This window comes from Sapajus apella, unplaced genomic scaffold, assembly GCF_009761245.1.
Source record: "Sapajus apella isolate SASKATOON/1434 unplaced genomic scaffold, GSC_monkey_1.0 scaffold97, whole genome shotgun sequence".
NCBI lineage: Eukaryota > Metazoa > Chordata > Mammalia > Primates > Cebidae > Sapajus > Sapajus apella.
Genome location: NW_022437037.1, coordinates 2,414,975 through 2,427,678, shown reverse-complemented (window position 1 = coordinate 2,427,678; position 12,704 = coordinate 2,414,975). Strand labels below are relative to the sequence as shown.

At 48.1% G+C, this 12,704-nt stretch overlaps 1 long non-coding RNA gene across 1 annotated transcript; it reads left to right on the top strand.

Moving 5' to 3' along the window:
* Window positions 1-5,889: 5,889 nt before the first annotated feature.
* On the top strand, window positions 5,890-11,726 carry LOC116535882. The gene is made up of 2 exons (XR_004262382.1): window positions 5,890-7,107; window positions 11,563-11,726. It is a non-coding gene; the product is annotated as an uncharacterized LOC116535882 (long non-coding RNA).
* Window positions 11,727-12,704: the final 978 nt, after the last annotated feature.

Below are 12,704 nucleotides of genomic sequence, written 5' to 3'. Positions count from 1 at the left end.
CCTCCGCCTCCCAAAGTGCTGGGATTTTAGGCGTGAGCCACAGTGCCTGGCCCTAATTTTTTAAAATTTTTTGGTGGACATGGGGTTTCACCATGTTGCCCAAGCTGGTCTCGAACTCCTGACCTCAAGTGATCTGCCTGCCTTGGCCTCCCAGAGTCCTGGGATTACAGGCAGTAGCCACCACACCTGGCCAGCTTCTTTTTTTTTTTGAGACGGCGTTTCACTCATGTTACCCAGGCTGGAGTGCAATGGCGCGATCTCGGCTCACCGCAACCTCCACCTCCTGGGTTCAGGCAATTCTCCTGCCTCAGCCTCCTGAGTAGCTGGGATTACAGGCACGCACCACCATGCCCAGCTAATTTTTTGTATTTTTAGTAGAGACGGGGTTTCACCATGTTGACCAGGATGGTCTCGATCTCTTGACCTCGTGATCCACCCGCCTCGGCCTCCCAAAGTGCTGGGATTACAGGCTTGAGCCACCGCGCCCGGCCTCCTGGCCAGCTTTTAAATTTTACTCTGACATGTTGGACACCCAGCTGGTGTCAGAACTGGTACGAAAAGTAGCAAATATTTGGTGTTAGAAAAACATTTCTCCCCCAACCCTCCAGTTCTGTGTTGTGAAAGTTTTACCTGGGGTGTTGTACTCTAGGCAGGTGTGGTCAGAAAGACAGGGGTGGGCTCTCCTTCCAGCTCCTAGTCTGGCTCTTCATTTCGCCCTGGGAGGGGAGGGCTGCTGGCCTTTCTCTACACAGCACCCCCACCCCCATCCCTGTGCTGCAGAATCTCTATTGCAAGCAGGTACAGCAGGGAGGACGTTCCCACAAGGCCCACCTGGAGCGTGGCAGCTCTTCTCCAGGTGCGGCAGGTTGAGAATGCTTGGGCCCTGCTGGCCTCACTCCAGCTAGCTCATAGGGTGGAGGCTTCACGCCAGGCTGGGCGAGACCAGCTGAGAACGCCGTGACTGCCACCCCCTGGTGCCCACTCATAGAGCAGGGTGTGACTTAGGAAAAGTAGGTCCCTCCCCCAGTTTGGGTGCAGTGGCAGGTGGGTTTTGCTCTGGGGAAAGAGTCTGGGGAAAAGAACAGAACTCTGTGGCTCTGCCAAGGAAACTGTACTTCTGTCACTGCTTCAAAAACTCCATGGTTAAGGGCTGCCAAAGACAAAATTACAACTGATCAGTTTAAAGATCATAGCTAGGCCGGGCGCGGTGGCTCAAGCCTGTAATCCCAGCACTTCAGGAGGCCGAGGCGGGTGGATCACGAGGTCAAGAGATCGAGACCATCCTGGTCAACATGGTGAAACCCCATCTCTACTAAAAATACAAAAAATTAGCTGGGCATGGTGGCGCATGCCTGTAATCCCAGCTACTGAGGAGGTTGAGGCAGGAGAATTGCCTGAACCCAAGAGGCGGAGGTTGCGGTGAGCCGAGATCGCGCCATTGCACTCCAGTCTGGGTAACAAGAGTGAAACGCTGACTTTTTAAGTTAAAATTTTTTTTTTAAAGACAGAGTCTTGCTCTGTCGCCCAGGCTGGACTGCAGTGATGCAATCTTGGCTCACTGCAACCTCTACCTCCTGGATTCAAGTGATTCTTATGCCTCAGCCTCCCCAGTAGATGGGATTACAGGCACATACCGCCAGACCCAGATAATTTCTGTATTTTTAGTTTTGCCATGTTGACCAGACTGGTCTTGAATTCCCGACCTCAGGTGATCTGCCCACCTCGGCCTCCCAAAGTGCTGGGATTACAGGCGTGAGCCACTGCACCTAGCCTTAATTGGCTTTTGTGATTCTAGAATTGGGTGATAGAATGAGTGTTCTGATGAGCTGAACAGAAGAGGTTGGTTTTACAGATAGAGAAGGCTGACAAAAGCAGAAATAGAACAAAAAGTAGATTGTTTTTGTTTGTTTGTTTGTTTAAGATGGAGTTTCACCATGATGGCCAGGCTGGTCTTGAACTTCTGACCTCAGGTGATCCACCCACCTCAGCCTCCCAAAGTGCTAGGATTACAGGCGTGAGCCACCATGCCTGGCTGATTGGTTGTTTCGGAGTGACTTTCAGTGGGGCACAGTAGCAAGAATTTTCGGAGGCCGAGATGGGCAGATCACCTGAGGTCAGGAGTTCATGACTACCCTGGCCTAAATGGCAAAACTCCTTCTCTATTAAAAATAAAAAAAAAGATTAGCTGGGTGTGGTGGCAGGTGCCTGTAATCCCAGCTACTTGGGAGGCTGAGGCAGGAGAAAGTCTTGAACCCGGAGGGCAGAGGTTGCAGTGAGCCAACATCGAGGCACTGCACTCCAACCTGGGCGACAGAGCAGGATTCCAACTCAAAAAAAAAAAAAAAGTGACTTTCCTTATAAAGGTTAAAGCAGAGGGGACTTCCTTGTCATGCTGGCTAAATCTCAATTGTTTAGGGAGTTGGTTTTTATCTCTCACTCTTCTGGCTTCATGCAAAGTCAGATAAATAACTTAGTTTCGGCTTGGTAACATAGAAGAGCTTGAATGACTTCATTTTAGTTTGGCCATTTGGGCTTATTGCAGGGACTCAATCCAAACCAATGGCCTTCTATAAATTTTATTTAACAGAGCATTGTCAAAAACATTGTCAGGAGATGGAGACCAGCTTGGGCAACATAGTGAGACCTCATCTCTACAAAAAAATTTTTTTTAATTAGCTGGGCTTGGTGGCCTGCAGCTGAGGTAGGAGGATCGCTTGAGCCCAGTAGTGTGAGGCTGCAGTCAGCCAGGATCGCACCACTGCACTGCAACTGGGCAACAGAGCAAGACTCCGCCTCAAAACAAACACATAAAGAACAACAGAGATCTTGGTAGAGAGCAATTTAGAGGAGGCTGGCAGCTCCTTTCCTGATGACAGAGCAGCAGAATAGAGAGAATTGGAGAGAGAGAGACAGCCAAGGAGCACTCCTGGGATAATGGCCAACACAGGGGTCAGGAAGGCTGCGCTCAGATGCAAGGCTTCACCCACTTAGGAAACAGCGCAGGACAAGGGGCTGACTTGAAAGCATGGCCAAGCCCCATACAGACCCATCAACATGGGGCAGAGCCCTCACTGGCATAAGGGGATTAAATACTGAGGAAACACTGCCTAAACAATAAACCATTCTGATCCAGGAGTAATTCCTAGGGATCCACACTTAAAAACAATATTGCAGGCCAGGAGCGCAGTGGCGCACGCCTGTAATCTCAGCACTTTGTGAGGCCGAGTTGGGTGGATCACTTGAGGCCAGGAGACCAGCCTGCCCAACATGGTAAAACCCTGTCTCTACAGAAAATACAAAAAATTGGCCGGGCGCGGTGGCTCACGCCTGTGATCCCAGCACTTTGGGAGGTGAGGCAGGCGGATCACCTGATGTCAGGAGTTCGAGACCAGTCTGGCCAATATTGTGAAACCCCAATATTGTATAAAAATACATAAAAAGGGCCAGGAGCAGTGGCTCACACCTGTAATCTCAGCGCTTTGGGAAGCTGAGGCGGGTGGATCATGAGGTCAGGAGTTGGAGACCAGCCTGACTAACATGGAGAAACCCCATCTCTACTAAAAATACACAAATTAGCTGGGTGTGGTGGCATATGCCTGTAATTCCAGCTACTCAGATGGCCGAGTCAGGAGAATCACTTAAACCCAGGAGGCCGAGGTTCCGGTGAACTGAGATCATGCCACACTGCACTCCAGCCTGTGTGACAGAGAGAGACACTGTGTCAAAAAAAAAAAATTACAAATGTGGGCAAAGCATGTCAGAGGCCCATGTCAAAAACCCAGCACCTGACACCTGATGAGTTCACAACAAATGGTTGTAGTGACAATAATCATGATGGTGGCTTGTCAATTTAGGTGACACAAACACGCCCATTTTTCTTTGTGTTTTGAGACAGGGTCTCACTGTCTCCCAGGCTGTAGTGCAGTGGTGCAACCATGGCTCACTGCAGCCTTGATCTCTGAGGCACAGGTGATTCCACCTCCCACCTCCAGAAGCTGGGACTGCAGGTGTATGCACCACCTCTGGCTATTTTTTAAACACTTTTTTTTTGTAGAGATGGGGGTCTCCCTGTGTTGCCCAAGCTGGTCTCGAATGCCTGGGCTCCAGTAATTCTCCTGTCTTGGCCCCTCAAAGTATCAAGATTATAGGCATGAGCCACCAGGCCCAGCCAAACGTGCCAATTTTTAAAGATTTCAAGTAAATTGGGCACTTTACCAGAGAAATGATGGAAACGTTCAGGTTTATCAGTTCTGAGATGAAGAGCACTTTCTTCAGCAGGTCAGGTACTCCTGATCCTTGGGCTGGAGCCTGTTTGGCAAACAGCTGATTCTTAAGTGCCTTCATTCGTTCATCCATTCACTCCCTTTCTTTATTCAACTAATAGATCCCTGCTCCTATGCCTTATTAAAGTGAATGCCCCATGTGTGTTGGGAAGACGTCAATCAGATGTGAACGTAAGTAGCAGAATTTCACCTGCGCTTTGGTACTATGACATGTTAACTTGAAAAAAATCACATTCATAAATTTGGGAAAGGAGAGGAGGAGACTCCTTTAGAGAAAGTTACAGCCTGCAAGGTGGTCATCCCACAGTCTGAGAAGCGTGCCTCCAGCCAAGACCGGAGACAGGTAGGAGGAGGGGTTGGGGTAGGAACTTTATGCTGAACAGGTTGGCCAAACATACATATTTAGTAGGTTACAGGAGGGGCTATGAATATACATGAAGGTGGTTGAACACATGCACATTGAACAAACATGCATGTACCATTTGACCCATGTTTACTTTGGGGTGGAGATTTGGCATTTAAATATATTAACAATTAGGCCCTATTTGTCAAAAGGGCTTTTTCAAAAATGAGGACACTCAAGTGCACAATCTCTGTAAACTGGCCAGTCAGTCCATGGTCTTATCTGAAATCAGTCTCTTGTCCAGTGAAATCTATAGTTAGGCTAGCGGAAAGGTGGTCAGTCCCTCAGCCTCTGGGAGCTGGATAAATTGTAATTGTTTTAATATTGCTTATCTCCAGGTCATCTAGAGCTTATTTAGCTACTAAAGAAGAAAACCTTGTGGCAGTTGGAGGACAGCCTATTCTTCAAGTGCGGGGTGTGTAACTTCATCCCTACCTGCCGTGGCCCGAGGTCCTGTTTATAATTTTTTACTTTATTGCCACAGAGTCTGTTCTGCCGGTCTTATGATCTCTATTTTAACATGAATGCTGGTCCGTTGTTTCTAAACTGTAAAAGGGAGGGGGGTTTCATGAGGCGTGTCTGACCTCCCATCTCATTATGGCTGGGAACTGTTTTAAGGTTTTCCTGGGGTTCCTTAGCCAAGAGGGGCTCCAATCAGTCGATGAAGGACAGATTTCACTTTTAGTCAACAGAGGAAAAGTACAGAGAGCTCCAAAAACAGGAGGAGGAGCCAGGAACAGCCCCCATCATGGAGGCGCTAGGCTTGGAAGAGAAGGAGGTGCTGCCCAAAAGAGGTGTGGGTGGAGGTGGAAAGAGCGCAGGGCCTAAGACAAGAAAAAACAACTCAAGTTTGATGAAGGCCAGAGAAGCTGCAGCTGAGAAAAGGAGGGAGCAGGTAAAAGAGAGGCAGAGAGACAGCCTAACACATAGCTTCCTAGACCAGAGAAGAAGCAGTGCATTATTTGATCAGCAGAAGTACAGGTTCCAAGTTGCTTTATTTTTACTTTATTATTTTCTTGGGACAGTCTTGCTCTGCTGCCCAGGCTGGAGTGCAGCACAACTGGCTAGTTTTTGTATTTTTAGTAGAGACGGTACCAAGTACCAGCTGGGCCATAGAGACCCCCACCCAGGCAGCACTGACAGAAATGAGAGGCAGACACCCAGATAAAACAACAAAGTGGGTCTATGGGGAGGAGGGAGGCGGGGGGGGGGGGGGGGGCACCAGCAGCCTTCTGAACTGAGAGCCGCAGGGGCTGACAGCATTCCAGGCTGAAGGGCCCAAGTAGACGCTGACCCATGCATTTATTCTCTCTGAACAGCTGCTCATTATTAACAAAGGTGTTCGGTATTTTCTTATAACACAAAACATGCCAAGTAGGCAGCTGGAGCCCACTTACCACTGATCACAAACAACCTAAGAAGTATTCTCCACGAGGGAGCCATGGGGGCAGGGTCAGATAGCTTAAAGAATTGTTTTAACAGGTGTGTGATATTTTTATATTGTCCTGCCACTTTGGAATGCCCCCAGTAGTTTTCTACTGGCGGGGGTGGCTAGGTTTTCCTTGCCATCATTCATCCTAGCAAACAATATATTCTATCATACACTCAGCATTCATCAGTATTCATAAATTTAACATTTCCCGACATCAGTATTCATAAACTTAACATTTCTCAACAACGTGGTTTCACCATGTTGGCCAGGTTGGTCTGGAACTCCTGGCCCCAAGTGATCTGCCCGCCTCAGTCTCCCAAAGTGCTGGGATTACAGGCGTGAGCCATCGTGCCCAGCCTCCAAGTTGCATTTGAAAGATCTCTCCAGTTGCATGAGGTAAAGGATTGGAATGAAGTGAGGGGGTGAGCTGTTACAGGCCTACATAGCCACCACAGAGTGACAGTCATAACTAATTGCGAAGCGTTGTCCTAAGGCTCTACATAGATGATTATATTTAATCTCTGTAGCAGTCCTACATGGGAGGCACTTACATTATTCCCATTATATTGATGTGAAAATTGAGGTCAAGTAACTTCTCCCTTTGACTCCAAAGGGAAGTCAGGAGTCAAATTCCAGGCTCAACTCCATAGCCTGACTGGTAACCATTATGCAATAAACAGGGAAAATTAAAAGTGCCTGTTGTAGGAAGAGACTATTCTGGTAACAGCTAACTCCCAGAATCCGTTCCTTTTATTTTTTCCTTGATGGCCCATTTTATTTTGCTCAGCATAGTCTTTCATCCTACTTTAGGGTATCACATGGAAAAAATATGGAACGCTTCACCAATCTGCGCGTCATTGCTTCCAATTTTAGTATAGGTACTGCCTAACCCAGCACCCAGATAAAATGACCAATCCTTCACACCGGCCTCGGAAAGCCAGCCAATCAGCAATCGTCTTACTCCAAGAACCCCGCCTCCAGGGCCAGAGGTGACCAATCCCTAAGCAGCCCGAATATTAGACGCCCACCAACCGCGGAAGCTCGGCCTTCCCAAGCCCATTCCCGAGGCCGCGTCTTACCCGCTGCGTGACCGGTGTCGGACGGCGGCCTTTTCCTTGCTCACAGTGTCTCGGCCTAGAGTGTCGGTTCCGCGTTGGTCGAAGGGAGCGCCGGCGGCCAGGCAGAAGGCACCCTGGGGGCAGCTCTGGGTGAAGTCCTGCCCTTGCCAGAGCGCTGGGCGTTCCCTGGGCATTTTGGCTTCTGTGAGACACCAAGAAGTTGGTCTTGGCCGGGCGCGGTGGTTCACACCATAATGTCAGCACTTTGGGAGGCCGAGGCCGGAGGGGGTGGGGGATGACTTGAGGCCAGGAGTTCGAGACCAGCCTGGCCAACATGGTGAAACCCCCGTCTCTACTAAAAATACAAAAATTAGCCTGTAGTCCCAGCTACTCCGGAGGTTGAAGAGGGAGGATCGCTTGAACCTGGGAGATAGAGGTTGCAGTAAGCCGAGATCACACTACTGCACTCCAGCCTGGGTGGAAAGAAAAAAAAAGGTCTTGTGTTGGTCTTGAGGGAAGCCACTGCTGGGACAGGGGAGGCTAATTCAGGACCTTTAACCCATCTCCCCCCGCTTTGTTTTTCTTATAAACAGACGAGGTGGTGGATCCCCATACCATTACCCCCCAGGGCCAGGGATTCTATGCCATAGGGAGGGGCACAGGTGCTTCACAGAGAATGGGTAGGAATTTGCCCCAACCATTTTTATTTGTATTTTTTGAGACAGGATCTCACTCTGTTGCCCAGGCTGGAGTGCAGTGGTGCAATCATGGCTCTCTGTAGCCTCGACCTCCCAGGCTCAAGCAAGCCTTCCAAGTAGTAGGGGTTACAGGCATGTGCCACCACACCTGGCTAACTTTTTTTTTTTTTGTAGAGATGAAGTTTCACTGTGTTGCCCGCCTGGCTGCGAACTATTGGGCTCAAGCGATCTGCTCTCCTTGGACTCTCAAAGTGTGGGATTACAGGCATGAGCCACCGTGCCCGGCCTGTTTTTTGTTTTTCTAGTAGCCATTCTAATGGGTATGAGGTAGTATTTCATTGTGGTTTTGACTTGCGTTTCCCTAATGATTAGTGACGTTGAGCATCTTTTTGTGTGCTTACCTGCCATTTGTATAATTTATTTAGAAAAATGGCTATTCAAATCCTTTGCCCATTTTCTCTGGTTTTGGTTTTATTTTTAAATAGATTGGGAGTCTTGCTATGTTTCTTGGGCTGGTCTCAAACTCCTGGGCTTAAACCATCCTCCTGCCTCAGCCTCCCAAGTAGTTAGGACTACAGGTGCACACCACCATGCCCAACTTCTGCCCATTTTAAAATCAGATCGTTTTTTGTTGTTGAGTATAGGAGTTCATGCATCTGGATATTAGCCCCTTAGCAGATATGTGATTTGTAAACAGTTTTTCCCATTCTGAGGCTGCCTTTTCACCCTGTAGACTGTCTTCTTTGATTGTAGTTTTAAATTTTGAAGTAGAACAATTTACCTATTTTTTCTTGTTTTGTCTGTGCTTTCGGTGTCGTCTGAGCACGCAATTTTAATGATAAACAGAGCAAGCACTACCTGAGCACTTCACCTTCACAGAGGCAGTGCTCCCACCAGGAGACTCAAATTCTGCTCAACACCATTCAATCCAGTTGTAAGAGGGAGCACATGTTGACAGCGTCCTTCCATATACCCCATCACGAACGCTTCCTACCAGCCAACAGTGTCAGCTGCTCAAAGAATGCTGGAGGTCAACAGGAGCTGTGTTTTTTTTCTTTTTGGACACAGATTGTTGTTCTGCCGCCCAGGCTGGAGTGCAGTGGTGTGATCTCAGCTCACTACAACCTCCATCTCCTGGGTTCAAGTGATTCTCCTGTATCAGCCTCCCAAGTAGCTGGGACTACAGGCACATGCTGCCACGCTCAGCTAACTTTTGTATTTTTAGTAGAGACGGGATTTCACCATGTTGGCCAGACCGCAAGTGATCCACCTGCCTCAGCCTCCCAAAGTGCTGGGATTACAGGCATGAGCCATTGTGCCCGGACAACAGCAGCTGGTTTGATAAGCTTCTTGGCAATAGTCGGTGCCACCTTTTACCAAGGAGCATAACTCTGATCACTGTCTCTGTAGTTTGGGTTTCTTCCCAACCTTTAGCAATGGAATTCATCAGTCTCATTCCAGAATGTATTCTTGTGCTGGAAAAATGTGCTTGGCTTATGGACAAGATTACTGTGCTTCAGTTGAAATCGATTGAAATATTTGAAGTAATTGAAATATTTCACTGTGTTCATCCACTTTTTGACAACGTTCTTTTATAACAGGTAGTGCGTGGGGACCAGGCAGGTATAACTCACTGGCCCAGGAAAATCCAATTTTTATTGTGCCACTTTTCACTCTTTTTCTTCTTTTTTGTTGCTTGTGTAAAATCATCATCCTTGAAGAGTCATTTGTTCCAGCCCATACAGACAAACACTGTTTTCACACTGGAATCCCACTGTCTGCTTATACCAAAAATGTTTTTTCTTTTTTGGAGATGGATTCTTGCTCCATGTCCCAAGCTGGAGTGCAATGGCACAATCTCGACTCACTGCAGCCTTCACCTCCTGGGGTCAAGTGATTCTCCTGCCTCAGCCTCCTAAGCAGCTGGGATTACAGGTGCCCACCACCACGCCTGGCTATTTATTTTTTATTTTTAGTAGAGATGGGGTTTCACCATGTTGGCCAGGCTGGTTTTGAACTCCTGACCCCAAGTGATCCACCCACCTCAGCCTCCCAAAGTGCTGGGATTAACAGGTGTGAGCCACCGTGCCCAGCCAGTAATGTTTTTCTGATAGTGGAGAACATGGGCTCTGGAGTCAGACTGCTGCGTTTAAATCTAGTCTCAGCCATGTAATAACTGGGTGGCTTTTGTCTTTATGTGGTTTTGCTTCCCTAACTGTAAATAGGGCTAATGATGGCACCTAACTCCTAGCATTGTTGAGAAGATTCAGCAAGTCACATATAAAGCAGTCAGTGCCTGGCACATAAGTGCCATGTATTATTTATTTATTTAGAGACAGGGTCTTGCTGTTGTCCAGGCTGAAGTGCAGTGGCACAATCACAGCTCACCACTGTAGCCTCGAACTCCCAGTCTCAGGTGATCCTCCCACCTCAGCGTCCTGAGTAGCTGGGACTACAGGCACATGCCACCATGCCAGGGTTTTTTTTTTTTTTTTTTTTTGAGACGGAGTTTCGCTCTTGTTACCCAGGCTGGAGTGCAATGGCGCAATCTCGGCTCACTGCAACCTCCGCCTCCTGGGTTCAGGCAATTCTCCTGCCCCAGCCTCCTGAGTCGCTGGGATTATAGGCACGCGCCACTATGCCCAGCTAATTTTTTGTATTTTTAGTAGAGACGGGGTTTCACCATGTTGACCAGGATGGTCTCGATCTCTTGACCTCATGATCCACCCGCCTCGGCCTCCCACAGTGCTGGGATTACAGGCTTGAGCCACCGCGCCCGGCGGTTTTTTTGTTTTTGTTTTTGTTTTTTGAGAAGGAATCTCATTCTGTCGCCCAGACTGTAGTGTAGTGGCACGATTTCAGCTCACTGCAACCTCTGCCTCCCGGGTTCAAGTGATTCTCCTGCCCCAGCCTCTTGAGTAGCTGGAATTACAGGCACATACCACCATGCCCAGCTAATTTTTGTATTTCTAGTAGAGACAAGGTTTCACCATGTTGGCCAGGATGGTCTCAATCTCCTGACCTCATGATCCACCTGCCTTGGCCTCCCAAAGTGCTGAGATTATAGGGGTGAGCCACCTTGCCTAGCCAGGGTAATTTTTTAATTTTTTGTAGAGACAGGATTTCACCACGTTATCCAGGCTGGTCTCGAACTCCTGGGCTCGTGATCCACCCTACTCAGCCTCCCGGTGTTGGGATTACAGGCATGAGCTACTGTGGCTGGCCTTAATACATAACCACAATCAGAATGAGTGTATTAATACTTTATGATTCAATGAAGCACTTTAAGCTTGTGGCTTATTTGGAATTAAAGATATAAGACAACACAATAATAACCATCCCTTCCCCATGGGCAGTCACTATCCTGACTTTGGCATTTGTCATTTCCATGCATGTTTTCACACATTTACAACATATGTATCCATAAGCAATATATGGTGCTCTTTGTGAGGTTTCAAAGCTTTATGTAAATGCACCATCCTGTCTGTATCCTCCCATACTGTGCCCTTTTCAATCGTCACTAAGTGTCTGAGATTTATTCAGGTTGATATATGCAACTGTATGTCATGCATTTTTAACTGCCTTAGAACAAATTCACCATTGGGTGAATATACAATTTATCTGTCCTCTTGTTGATGGGCACTGGGCTTTTTAAAATTTATGAGACTATTTATTCTTTTCTTCCCAGGCTTGGCTTGGATTTGTCATCATCATCATCACCATCATCATCGGCTGAGCCCTCACTGCTTCTTGGGAGCCGGGCTCAGCTTCCTGCCTCCACGGGCACTACAGGAGGGAACAAAGTCACAGTCAGGGTCATGTAGAAAGAGGCCAAGGATGGATTCGACCCAGGTCTGCTGATGGTTAAGTCTGTGTTCCTAGCCACTCTGTCCTCTGCTTCCTTAGGAACAAATGCTTGGTGTCATTCTGAGGTGGGTGTCCAGGCCCCTGGCAGTCTCTGCTGAGTCCCACAGCCAGGACCAGGGCCTCTGGAAAGGCACAGTGCCTGGCTGCAGCTGACAGGCTGGCGTTAGAATGGCTCAGTTAGCGTTGCATCCTTTGGGTTGTTTCGGAACTCCCTGCTCCTCCAAGGATATTTAACACCATTGGAGACTTTAGCAGAGTGACCCAATGAGTTCCATCTCTGCTGGGTAACACAGGAGGACCAGGGCTTTGGCCAAGAACCTAAAAGGCCACAATCATTTGCTCATGGGTGGCAGTGAAGGGGTGGAAAAGAGAGAGGTGATAGAAAGCTGGGACAGAAGACTTCAGAAATAACCAGGCAGATACTGGAAAGCCACTCCCATGAGCCTGGAGGGACACATGATCCTGGGAAGCAGCAAACAAACAGTGCTGATTTTGCTTTAATGTAAATTCAGCTGAGAACAATTTAGAATTTAAAAAATTCCAATCTTGGATCTCGTTCCAAAGTCTTCTGTTTACTGGTGAACTAACGATAAAGACAATAGGGGCCGGATACAGTAGCTCACACCTGTAATCCCAGCAGTTTGTGAGGCTGAGGCGGGCCGATCACTTGAGCCTAGGAGTTCAAGACCAGCCTGGGCAACACTGTAAGACTCTGTCTCTACAGAAAAATACAAAAATTAGCTGGGCACGGTAGCGTGTGCCTGTGGTTCCAGTTACTCACGAGGCCGAAGTGGGAAGATCACCTGAGCTTGGGAGGTTGAGGCTGTGATTGGGCCACTGTACACCAGCCTGGGTGAGGGAGTGAGACCCAGTCTCAAAAAAAAAAAAAAACCCAAAACCCAAAAAACAACAACCAAGACAAGACAGTGGGTGTCGGGGAGTGGACTTTGTTAATTTCGGCAT